Here is a 13,583-nt window from a genome sequence, read left to right as displayed (position 1 = left end):
CTGAACAGAAATACTTCCTCCTCCGCGTTCTCCTCCTCCTCCTTCTTCTTCTTCTCCTTCTTTTTCTTCTTCTTGTTTTTCTTCTTCTTCTTCTTCTTCTTCTTTCGTCTTCATCCACCGTCTCGTCCGCCGATCTCGTCGCCTCCGTCCGCGGCGGCAGAGACGGAGAGGTGAGATCATCTAACACTGGGTTGGAGCTTCCGTTAATTGTATAACAACAGTTTTCACTCCTGTGCTACACCAATACAACTAAACCAACCACCGTTCATGCATCATCATTTATTTAACCACACCAATAATATCTCTTTGAAGTAATCAAGGGTGTGGTTAAGTACATTTCACTTCTCGCAGGTTTCATTAGTTGTAGAGCGACGTGAGTGAATTTAAGGGACGTCGCATGGGTAATCGTTGTGGGTGTCGTTTCCAGCTTTGCTTTACAACCGCATTCACAGGGTGGATTGGCGCAATTTTTTTTTTGTTTTGCTGGCCTCGGTTAACCCACGCCATCGACCAACGAGAAGCATTCCATTGCGTGTTGCCCTCAGCTCTTTTCCTAGCACCGTGATAGCATCCCTGGCACCAATGCTGGAGAGAAAGAAGCGGCACCATCCTGACGCCTTTCCAGGCGACCCGTTAGGAACACGGCAAGAAGAGTTACACATCAGGGAGGGAGAACTTGTCACGCTTGTGCCGTGAAACTTGGAACTTCGCGCTGCGTAGCCCGAGGTAGCTTGCAGTGTCGCCCCCCTCCAACCTTTTTCATAATAAAACAACCCAAGCGAGACAGAAACATCAGCCCGATAAGAAAGCCGCTCAAGTAATGAACGTAAAACCATAGCTGAACTGATACACACATTGCATTTCAGCACCTTGCATTTGCAATCTGCGCGAGACGGGTTGCAAGCTTAGTTGTTACTGATATTAAATTGCGGAGTCGCATATCATTAAATAATTGGGGTTTCACACCTAGGGGGTGGAGCTTGAAAATGGACTGGGAAAGAAAACTTGTTGAGCTAGTTGGTTCATGCTTATTGGAAAGAATAACAGGGGCCCTAAGCAGACGAAGACGAAGTAGACACACACACCACATACAGGCGCGAACCTTCTGCGACCTGGTCACTGTGAAGACCACACCACATACAGGCGCGAACCTTTTGCGACCTGGTCACTGTAAAGACTACGACAGACATCCGTATTTGAAAATAAAAGCTGTTTCCTCCTGCTTCTCCTCCTCTTCTTCCGTTTTGAGCATAGAATCTCATTGACAGTTCGACAGTAGAGTGAGCAATAGCGAGTACTGTCAGTAAGCTCCGAGAAACGAAAACGGACGAGAAAAGCTGCCGCCTGAAGACACGCAGAAAACCGCGAGAACACGCAGACGCAACGCGAGTGCTTACGTTCCGTTTCGCTCTCTCCCGTGTACGCGCCTTCACGCAGTGCGTCGCCCTACGACAGTGTACCCTTTAAGACATTTTCTTCCCGTGCTCCTCTCAGTGCATTTCTGGCGAGATCATGAACACACGCTGCTCTGACACCGGGCCAATCGACGAGCTACATCATCCGCGCGCAGGTCATTCCATTAACGAGGCACGCAACGTACGCAGCGCGCACGAGCCAGAAAGCAACACATTCCTGGCACCCGCTCTTCAGGTCCAGTCGTACACGAACGAAACGCTGAGTACGCGGAATGCAATGGAGACATTACGCACACTTTCCGCACGTGCTGTCCCGGCCTCGGTCCACCCAACTGACATCGCACCCGGATTGGTGGATATAGCCACGACGAGCGACACGCACGGCGCACGAAACACACCATACGTGGAGAACGACAGCACAGCGATGTAAGGGGAGTTTCCCAGGTAAAACGACACGCACAGCACACGAATTGCCCAACAGGTGATGAACGACATCCAACTTGGACCGGTGGAGCTGGCCACGGCGAACAAAATGCACAGCGCAGGGAACGCGACCAAGCCAGCACACACGCAGGAAACCGCTATTTGCGACATCCTCCGCTCTCGCTGCTGCTAGCCGGACTTGGCCAGCGAATGTCACAACCGCAGAAATCAATCTTGCCACAAGCAACAAAAGACCCAGCGCACGCGGTTCAACCCTCCCGGAACGTACGAACTCTCCGGCACTCGCTGGTCTAACCCCGAGTCCAGCGAACGAACGACATTACACTCGTGCCGGTAGGTCCGTCGGCGAGCAGCGACACGGCCATCGCTTCCGGCACGTCCGAGCCGGAACGTACAAGATTCTCGGCACTCGCGGCTCTGCTCGACACTCACACTACAAACACAGGGGTTATTTCGTACAAGGGGATGCAACTGCGAGCAAGCGGACTGGCGACGAACGGACCGCCTTCGAGCCTGCTTGTATGGAAGGGATAGCGATTTTAGCATTCTCGAAAACAACGGACAAAAGACGAGAGCTTGAGCGACGACACGGACACAACAAGAACGGCAACGAATGAGCCCGATTCAGACGAAGGCATCGAACGCCCTACTGAGAAAGTGACGCTTACGACGCGAAGGAATGTGGGCCGAACGAACGCGACCAACTATACGTCCGCTTCCCCACCACAACAGTTTCACTTCCGAAGCAACCACGGCGAAAGTGAGCACGGAGGTAGCCGCAACGATTTGGGCTGATCCGCCACGCCGGCCTACGACGACGCCTCGCCACCGCACGCTAAACGAAAAGCCAACCGGCTGCCACACCATACGCAACGCACACCTAAATCGAAGCAACGTCTTCAACGTGCCGAACTATGCCGTCCCTGCACACCGCAGCTCGCCAGCGGACAAAACGGACGTCCACGACGCTCCCAGGTGCATCAAGCACGCAACGAGCTGCAGGAACACAATCGCCGACGGAAGCGACGCGACTAACGCAACCCCGTAAACGCTGTCAAGTCAAGGTCCGACGAAGGGAATTCCACGGCACACAAAACAAGCCGATTTGATATTCACCGAACCTCATCGAGACAAACGCCCTGTAACGAAGTTTATAGTATCTGGAACAACAAAAAACAAACTCCAGCATCGAGCAACTGCGAATAAGCGGACAGTGATCTGGATACGAACGGACGTCAGTATACGCGGACACTTAATTGTGCCTGGGGGTACTGAGTATTGACTTGAGTACTCGTGAGTAATACAAATTGAGTGTTCGTCAATACAGATTGAGTATTCATGAGTGCTCATGAGTACAGATAGAGTACTCGTGAGTACAGATTGAGTACGAATACTCGTGAGGACAAATGCGTTTGAGTACAAGTGAGTACGACTACAAATGAGTATGGGATGAGGGAGTATGAGTGATTTTGAGAACAGATGAGATTTTTGAGTCTGAGTTCGATTGAGTACAGCATGAGTGAAAAAAAATGTGATTGAGTTTGAGTGAGTTCTTTCTGTTTTGCTGACCTACGGTCCTATGTACTGCATATTATACCCCTGTCAAACGCGCCTATTTAAGTGCACTTACACAGAGTGCACTCGGCTAAAATGTCATTCGGGAGCAGCTAAACGGCAAACGCGAATGACACTTTACAAGGAACGCACTTTAAGCAGAGTGTGGTCCCCAAACACACTTTACCGGGGCCAGCTCGCCGAGGGAGTAATCTCGTGAACAGAAGTCCGAAAATCAGAAAAATTAACATAAAACCGCGAGCGTTTACATGATAATAAGTAAAGTTAAAAGTTAATTATAAATATATTGCTTATTTACTTTTACTAAAACCGAAGCAGCGACGAAAAACAAGAAAATAATCTCTCTCTCAACAACGTGCCAGCGCCGCCTGGTGGGTGTTTTGCTCCATGGCAGCTGTTCTCTGTGGCGTTCCTGTACTTCTCGTAGGTGGTTTCTTGTGGCCGTGTGATTGTGTCCCTGCTTCAGCCTATTTCTGTTGTATTCCCTGCTTTCAGATAATTTCCTCCAAACAATAATGGTGCTGTCATTCACTGCGCAGTCAATAACAGTAAAGATATCAGCGCCGGTGTTCAGTCGCAGTGCATTGTTCCTCACGTGATAAAGAGGGGGAATTTCAAGTAATTTTGCGCAATATTTACGCCGGCTATCATCACTGACATCACGGCCAAGGGCACTTTATTTCGTCGTTTAGCAGCGCTCAGCCTAAGTGTCACTGGGAAAGCCCGAGTGCACTCGGCGGAAGTGCACTTAAATAGGCACGTTTGACAGGGGTATTACACACGCCATACTCCGATAGGTAAACCAAATTCGACGAGTCGCAATCAATTGACCCACGTACAGAATATCGGAAATCCGAATTTGTGCTGATTGCCACCCGCGCGGTCTGTACGTGTTTACACACCAAACATCTGTTTTTTCCACGCGGCCGGCAGCCTAATTGCTGGGTGTCCCTGTCTTTGGCGTGGACAAGATAGTCCCCTATGCTTTTTTCGCGCCTGTATACTACACCCGAAGGATCACTGAAAATTTTGGAAAGTCGCTCGTTCGGCTGGAGAATGCTGAAGTTCTTTTTTAAAATTTGATTCACCTTTGGTGGACTACTAGTAAAAGTAAAGACTAAATTAGCGCGGGAATTATCCCCATCATTCACGTCTGATCACTGTAGCAGTGTGTTACAATTTAAACTTGCCGCCCTAGATATGGCATCGGCAACAAGGGCCGACGGGTAATGCTGCTTGACGAGGACGCCCCGCATTCGGCTGGCGTTCGAACGAAAGTCTGCATACCTGGAGCAAATTCTTCTAAATCTATGTGCCTGGGAATAAGTGATGGCCGTCCTGCAATGATATATATATATATATATATATATATATATATTGTAACGAGGAAGACTTGCCACCATCGACGTAACGCTATCAGCGCAGCTACACAGCCGTGAAGTTGGAAGAACAACCAGCGGAGCGTATTACCTCATGCTACCTGCATCATCATCATGGCACGACTCAAGATCATCATCACCAGTCTGTTGTCTCTAGAGCTGAGCGCGCACGGCAGAACCCCTTCGGACTCAGCTGAGCCTCTCTGCGTTTCAACGCCTTGCGGTCGTCCTGCCAATAAACCTCCCCATAATTTATATATATATATATATATATATATATATATATATATATATATATATATGCACGCCCCGGGGGTTGAAAAAAGGTCCCTTTCTCCCCGTGTAGTCAGAGTGGCGTGGCTACCACCCCCAAGCGTCAGATACACTTCTAGTAAATATAAATAGCCCAGAAAGTGAAGGAGAACACAGTCGCCCAGATAGCCGAATTGGTAAGGCATTCGAGATCTAATCGAAAGGCGTGGGTTCGGTCCCCACTCTGGGCACGTGTTTTTCTTTCTTTCTTTCTTCCTTATATTAAAAAAAAAATCTTAACTCCATTAACCGTAGTAAAAAATAGAGCCTAACAACACCCCTATGCCTCCTTTGGCGTTGTAGACAGCCGACCTATGTTTCTGTATTTCCTCAACGAGCCCCTCATTTCCTTACTATATTATTCTGCGAAAGCCTAGCGAGGGTCTCGGTTCTGGCAGCCTTGATGCCTAGGTAGCATAAGAGGGCTTCCCGCCAGTTACCCACTCCTGACAGGCTGTAGACGTTTGAGTCACGCCCCGGGGGTTGAAAAGAAGGTCCCCTTCTCCCCGTGTAGTCAGAGTGGCGCTGGCTACCACCCCCAAGCGTCAGATACACTTCTAGTAAATATAAATAGCCCAGAAAGTGAAGGAGAACACAGTCGCCCAGATAGCCGAATTGGTAAGGCGTTTGAGATCTAATCGAAAGGCGTGGGTTCGGTCCCCGCTCTGGGCGCGTGTTTTTCTTTCTTTCTTTCTTCCTTATATTTAAAAAAAAATCTTAACTTCATTAACCGTAGTAAAAAATAGAGCCTAACACCCCTATGCCTCCTTTGGCGTTGTAGACTGCCGACCTATGTTTCTGTATATATATATATATATATATATATATATATATATATATATATTGTGATGACTGGCGTCCCACGAGTGGGGAAAAACCCGGACGACGGCGCAGAGCAGGTTCCACGAGAAGACGAAGAAGATGGTGACCGGGCCATTTTCCATTAGAGGGTGTGTGCCAGGAGGGGAGTAGCATCATCATGGAGGGCTGGCCTAGGTAGCGGAGCGAGCGGCGGAGGTTCCGGAGGGCAGCTGGACCAAAACGACCGGCAGGCGGGTCGAGGCTTTCGTGGCTTCCAAGGTTCGAGGCTCGTGGTCGCTCCAGCGGGGTGATGTCGCCGGGCCTGTGACGCGGAAGACCGACGTCGCCGTTCGCGAAGCTGTCAGATCGCCGCGACGTCCCTGGGAGTCGCAGTTCCGAGGCAAGGCCTAGCGAGCGGAGCCAGCGGCGCGTGACTCAGCGGAACTGCGACTGGTCCGCCGTCTTCCGAAACCCTGCAGCGAGGGCGTCAACGCCGTGGCGACTGAGCGCCATCACTGTGGGACCGAGCGTGAGCGTGGCATTATTTTTTTCCCCCGCTTCTCTCCCGAACTCTAGTGGGTCGGACCTGCTTGTATTTTTTTTATTTCGCTTGTGTGCGCGTTCCGTTTCCAATATATTCAGTGTTGTTCAAGACCGTGGCGTCAACTTTCTTGTGATCTTCCTCCGCGAGTCACACACCCGTCTGCTTAACCCCAACGTCCTCACATATATATATATATATATATATATATATATATATATATATATACATATCAAGGTTGCAGTCGTCATTGCCAGTGCTATTCGGCTGTTTTTCGAAATATTTAATAGGGCCGAATGACGTGTGCTTGTCACGTTTCTTTTTGATTCATTGATAAATAAGCGAAAATATAAGTCGAGAAAAAATCCGCCGTTTTCCGGGAGCGGGACCGAGTCCCTCGTCCCGTATCTCTCTGTTCTGCTATATATATATATATATATATATATATATATATATATATATAAGATCGATTATTCGAAATTTCTACTGGTCCAAACCCAACCGAATGCATTTTAGACCGCATTACTCGAAGCGCACGAAGTGCTGGACCCGCTTAGAATGAAGTGGCGAGCGGAGGCGTCGCCGAGCGGCGGCGACCCAGCGGTGAGTCAGATGGTCAACATTATGGGTTAACAAGCTGGTGTATCCCGGGCGATTTTCTCGAACGGGTCATGCTCTATTCGCCGTGCGACTTCAGAGATCTCGGTCCAAAAGTGTTGTAGGTGGTTGAATGTTGTTCCTAGACATTGGTCAATGGCGTGGACGCGACGGTAGGCGACCACTGACACTCGAAGCGCAGAATTCGCAGTGTCGTCGATAGCGGGGCGAGGAAAAACTCTTGTTTTGCAGACTTCACAGCTGCACACCCCTTGAAGGAAAAAAATTGTCCAGTGATCATGCAAGGCCTCTTGTGCAAAACCGGTGAGTTTTTATGATTGCATTGTGTACCCACAATGAGCGGTTAATCCTTTTTTGAGCTCAACAAACACAACCTCTGGCTCCAGCCACGACATTTGCCGCGCTTTCCAGCGCGAAACTCTCGTAGCGTTCCTTGACGCCCGCACCTGCCCCCTATAAACGTGCCCACTGCCTTCCCCTTCTCATGCGCTTAGCAGTCTGCGAGGCGTTCGGATGCCAGTCACTGCATGGGCCAATTGGGGCAAGGGTTTCTCGCGCCCGGCAAAGATATGAAACAGCCAAAGCTCACTGCCTTTTTTGCACCTGAGTAAAGTTTTGCTTCACTCAATACATTGGGTTTTTATTCTTCGCAGTTGCGGTGCAGTTGAATCTCAACTACTTTAGCTTTTCTCGAGTGGTCGCACATATCGAAATACCGCTTATAACGACATTTTTCGCCGTCCCACTGCCTTCGTTATAACGAGGGATTACTGTATGTAGTCTCGAAAACAAAAACTCACACACAGCCCGAGAAAGTACGGTAAGTAAAAACAGAGACACATGATCAAAACATTAAAAAATAAAAGTTTACTGACGTTTCAGGAAGAGGACTTCCTTCCTTAAGAGTACAAAATAAGTTGGTTTCAGGGTTATATATATATACATGCCCTCACCAAATCCAGCATCAGCCGACCACAGACTACTGGCTGCATGCCCTGTAACAAACCATGGTGTAAGGTATGCCCACAAATGACCACCACATAGCGCGCTGCCAGCACAGGTTCAAGCTATTATGTTAATGTAAAAGGGAACTTTAACTGTGATTCCGCCAACGTCGTATACCTTCCGGAATGCACCCTCTGCGGCAAACAATACGTCGGCCAGACTGAAACACCCTTTTGTTTAAGTTTAACAAGAAAAGAAACAGAAAGACCACAAGGAAAACTAGATAAAAATCATCCAAATCGGAATAGGTTTAGCACGGCAGACGAGCTGTCTCCGAAATGCAGTAGTACATGGCGTTGCGCAGGTCCCTGAGGCAGTAACCCAGCTTAGAGGCCCCAAACGACAAAAACGCTGGCACAGTCAAAGGCAGTTCAAGACGTCGGAGGAGGGTCACAAGCAGCGTTCTCCGATGATTAGCAAATCGGCGGCAAAAAAGGAAGAAATGTTATTGAGTTTCAATTCCGTGGCAAAAGTGGGAGGAGGGAGAGGTTGCAAGATCGGTTTTGAATGCCCAAAGCAGCACGTCTTCTTCTACTTCCTCTACTTCTATATCCTCGCATATTAACACACCTGGTCAGTGTTTTGAACAGCTGAAGGCCACCATTCTTGATTCTAGTTTTAAAACGCATCACGATCGCGTGGTTCGTGAGTCCTTCTCAATCTATAAGTTTAGGTCAGCGTCTTTGGGCATCAATGATAGTTATGGGAAAATGACGCGTCTTTCCTCCGATTAAAATTTCGGCTTTCGCCTTCTACTCCCTCTCTCTCCTTCTTATTTATATGCTGTAATTCTGCATTCCTCAGGATAGTGTTATGCCCGTTCATTTCTTTCCCTCGATAATATTCTCCCATCACTTGGCGACCCCCCGTAGACGCTTGTAGTTTCGTGCTAGCACCGCGTTTTTTACCACAGTGACTTCTCTAAACCAAATTTTACGAATCCTTCAATGCTGTGCCAAATTTACGTATTAACTTCACAAAACAAAGACGGCTCAAATAAAGCTGCCTTTTAAAGACCTTCTCTCGTTGGTAAATACGCATGAAACTCCCGATTGCGCGTGAGACGTGGTCTTCTAGCGCAGATATGAAATCCAAAATGGCGCATTGGCCAACACATTCATGGCCCGTTACAAAATAATTGGGCACTGAATAACTTAGTTTCCTCAAATACCATTTGTTTTCGGCGTCAAAGCGAATTTGTCTTGGCATTTACCGCCGTGCAAGTGTTCGGCTAACGCAAAACATGACGGACTCAACATCAGAAAGTTTTGTCACCAAAAAGTTCTCTGTGACAGGAAATTAGTTGTTGTAACTCGACCACTAAACGCAATACTCATACTGATGGCGCCAATAACCAGTTATGAAATCAAATATGATGGCACGGGAAGGCATGGGTACTGTGCGGGCATTGGCCATTAAATTTCATGATTTACCTCCTGCCGTTAAATTATTTAACATAAGCAAAACCTGCGGATCGCGTGTTACGAGTACCAAAAGGACTTCATTACCAAGTAGAATAGACCACCGTGGGAAAATAAGCTTGCGATTGCCTTTCCAACGTAATAGGTAACACGGATAAAAACGCAGGCAGGCCATAAGTACACTTTCTTATAACTAGAAGGATTAGATCTGCCAAGGAAAGCTATACATGCGATCGAACACAACCCTCCGGGTATATAATCTTGTGAACTACCTGACAATATGGACAGCCTAATGGATACGACACAGAAAGAATGTGGCTCATGTGAATACCAGACGGGAGAAATAAATCGGAGCACAGACCAGCGAAACCTCGTACATGTGGACTAAAGCAGGCAAAAAACGGCTGCAGGCCAGGAGAGGTGAGACGCCTCATGAAAATCACTCAGGTCGAGAAAAATTCCCCGCATTTCCCCGAGGGGAAGAATGTGAAAGTGCGAATGCACGAGTTGAATTTGCGCGGTTCGGTAATGTTCGCGAAAGAGAGATCACACACACACACACAACTACAAAGAAAGAAAGATGCATTTATTCACAGACACCTATTTGTGTTGTCGTTGTACTTGATTGCTAGAGCGGATCTCAGCTTTGAAATTTCGTGTCAGTACTCCTTTAAGCGGGTGCATTAGCCCTTCTCACGCCCGATTCCTGGCCAATCCCCCACGTGGGTATGTGCCATGCACAGACACCTATTTGTGTTGTCGTTGTACTTGATTGCTAGAGCGGATCTCAGCTTTGAAATTTCGTGTCAGTACTCCTTTAAGCGGGTGCATTAGCCCTTCTCACGCCCGATTCCTGGTCAATCCCCCACGTGGGTATGTGCCATGTAAGCGGCCAGGCAGTGCGCGCCCATCTCCCCCCGTTGCCAAGGAAGACGAGGAGATTCCTGGCCAATCCCCCACGTGGGTATGTGCCATGTCAGCGGCCAGGCAGCGCGCGCCCATCTCCCCCCGTTGCCAAGGAAGACGAGGAGCGCGCGCACCCGCAGCTGTTGCTATGTGGACGGACGGCGGTCGCCGGAATTCAGGGTCGCTTATAAAGTGCATTCGCACTTAAAAATCTCCAGCTAGTGGAGACGAGGGACAGGGTCGTGCAAGAACATGAGAGTTTCAGAGGCTTCCCACGCTGAAAAAAAAATGAAAGAATAGTTAGCACTCCCGGGAGAAGCATGCTGGACTTTTAACACTTGGTCAACGGAAAGAAGGAATACCAACCACTGTATCAGCTCAGCCGCTGGCTACACAAGGCAGCAGGCAACCGTCACCATCAGGCAAAACCAGGAGCAGAATATTCTTGTCGAGGGGCAGATTGAAAAATCATCACGAATTGCAGACAGTATGCAAGCAAGCGTAATAGAAGGTGAGACATACATATGAAGTCAGCGAGTATGTTACAGCGCCAATAGACACGTGGTAATGTTGATTACAAACATCTGCCTAAACGAGACCATTAAGAAAAAATGCAAGTATACACTAAAGCGAGAAACAAGTGCCGAAGAAAGGTGGGCAAGTCAGGCTCGTGTCTGGATTAAGGTAAGCAGTATCTTATTTTGCGTGTTCTCTCTTTTCTTCATGTACACATTTTAGTGTTTTCTAATAAACGTGACGTTGACAGTAAAGCTCCGTGCCGTTGTATTTGTTCGTCCTGGTTCTCGTTTTCTCGCACCTCGTCTCAGCAAGTACAATAAAGCGAGGGCGCACGTTGACCTCGCAGCAAGGGAGTTCGCAAAAACTGAAGCGGCAGCCAATACCTTCGCTGGAAGTATGAATGCCTTCTTAGTTAAATATCATCGCCTTGAAACACCAAGATGTCTCTTTTAAAAACCGCTTAGCGGATATGTGTGCTGACCCAGACACAAAAGTATTCAAAAAGGTATGGTGAAGACAACCCACGGGAGAATAATACTCATCCAAATGCGCTATGATGTAATGAAACGACAGAAATAACTTGTAACAAGGCAGAAAGATTTACAGACCGACATAGATTGAGGGAAAAAGGACGAAAGACACTGCAGCATGAATGCAGGACGAGACGTATCTAAGCTCGAACTGCCGGTTGTTGGGAAAACCTTATTGTTTCGCCTTTGAAAATTCCTGACCTAAGTCTTTTTTGAAGACATCTCACCGTACTAGCATTGCATGTGCACACTTGCGTATGAATGTGCCGATTGGTGCTAAGCGTGCTGGGAAATTGAGAAAGCAGTTGCATAAGCTAAAGATTACTGCATCCCTCAATGTGCACATTTAAAGAACCGATATTTACACTCAGGGATTTTGGAGGTGACGTACTGCAAGCTGGAGTCCTATGGCATCCCCATTTCATGCGGTTGCACAGGCAAGACACCCGGACAAAAAGTTCAATTCCAAAGTGCATTATCACAACATACAGCAATAGTGTTATTGGTCTTTATTTCTGAATTTTTTTTTATCCATATCTGGAACAGCAAAACGGGTTACGCCCGCCAAAACACTACGCAGCCTATTTTGCGAACCTGGCGGTGTTGAAGCGATGGCATCAGTGCAACAGCAACCTTTCACATAGCGCTATGTGCAAATAAAGTCCATGAAGTGTAGCGCAACGATATTGACAACCATGAGGCCATCCGAACATTCCTACTTCGGCTGGTCCCTGGGGCTCACAATTAAAAGAAAAACAACGACCATTGTATATTACCTGCTCTTTATAGACCTGTATTTGTAGGGCAGCAATGCAAGACGGAGGCAGCCCTAATACGTTTGCTGAACAGCTCAGCCTAAACATACCTATACGTGAGTACAAGAAAAAAATGCTATTCGCGTTCCTATAGTAAAGTTATTTTTTTAGACTCAGTAGGGTTCCTTTATTGTTAAGCATTTTTAAAAGTTAGTAGGCTTTCTACGCCGCTAGGTTTTTCACAAAAGTAAGCAAGACCAAGCACAACGTTCTAATGGAAAGGCTGCGATGTTTGTAGAATTACACAATGCATTTTACGTCCACACAAAAAAATACCGGCCTCGACACTACTTATGAAAAGCAGGTACATTTATTAGAGTTAGAATTGAAAATATTGTAGACATCACAAACTAAATGCGATAAAAAATTCTGGCTGCAGCAGTGCCCTTCGTTCAACAGGAATGGGAGCATCTTCCCTCGTGTCTTGAGCGGTTCGTCTGTCGTCACTTCGTTGCCTTGGAGTCAGCATCGGTGAGGTCCGGAGCAACAGTAGGCACTGGAGCCGCAGGGGGAGACTGCGCCATGGACAAGTTCTCTTTCGAAATTGTATCGAAAGCAGGTGGAACCTGGAAGAAGGGGAATCATTGTTAAGTAACCTCTTAGTTCCTCTCAGCGGCAGTGCAGCAATTTATGACATCCAGTAATTTGAGCCCATGTGAGGCGGCAAACTATTTAACAGGCTATACTGCACCTGAAGGTTTTCTAATGAAGCAGACAAACAACCACCAGCGCAGAAATGCCTTTTCTCTATTGGACAAAACAATACCCTTGAAGATTAGAGCTACGAGAGTAACTTGTTCGGTTCTCTCCCGTCGCAATTGTGGTTGCAAAATCAGATCCAGTACGATTTGATATGTAATCCTTCTTGAGTTCCAGCAATAAGTAAAGTCGCTGAGCCAGAAAGAAATCTTTGATTGCAAGAATAAAGGGGATTTGTGAGTGCCTCATACACCCCACAGCTGTCTCGAACAGTACACGAACCGATGGGAGCACATACTCCCTACGTGATGAAGGTTGTGAAGGCTGATGCAAAAATATGCAATCGGGCCACCGACAGCCTCAAATATCCATGCGGCCGGAAACGCTCAGAATGTACACTTTGCTAAAGCCATTGGTATTCACAGTTAGTGAGCGTGTTAAAGGAGCACCGATTCGGTTTTCAGGCGCTTGCTTTTACGATTTTCTGGCAGCTGATAAATTATATTTTTAGCGTATTAGCCAACGTGTCGCCGACAATTATTGGCCGCGCCATTCCTCTCAGAAATTTAGGTTTTTAACACGGACAGACCTCCTAAACGCTCA

The 13,583-nt window shown here is 47.6% G+C and overlaps 1 non-coding gene across 1 annotated transcript; it reads left to right on the top strand.

The window, feature by feature from the left end:
- The first annotated feature begins 5,244 nt into the window (after positions 1–5,244).
- Trnar-ucu (transfer RNA arginine (anticodon UCU)) lies at positions 5,245–5,316 on the top strand. Its single transcript has one exon. It is a non-coding gene; the product is annotated as a tRNA-Arg (tRNA).
- Positions 5,317–13,583: the final 8,267 nt, after the last annotated feature.

The sequence above is a fragment of the Haemaphysalis longicornis genome, unplaced genomic scaffold, assembly GCF_048455015.1.
Source record: "Haemaphysalis longicornis isolate Haplotype H1 unplaced genomic scaffold, Haemaphysalis longicornis Haplotype H1 scaffold_5, whole genome shotgun sequence".
In the NCBI taxonomy this organism is placed as follows: Eukaryota; Metazoa; Arthropoda; class Arachnida; order Ixodida; family Ixodidae; genus Haemaphysalis; species Haemaphysalis longicornis.
The sequence above is the reverse complement of the archived record's forward strand: the minus strand, read 5'-3'. Positions and strand labels throughout refer to the sequence as shown.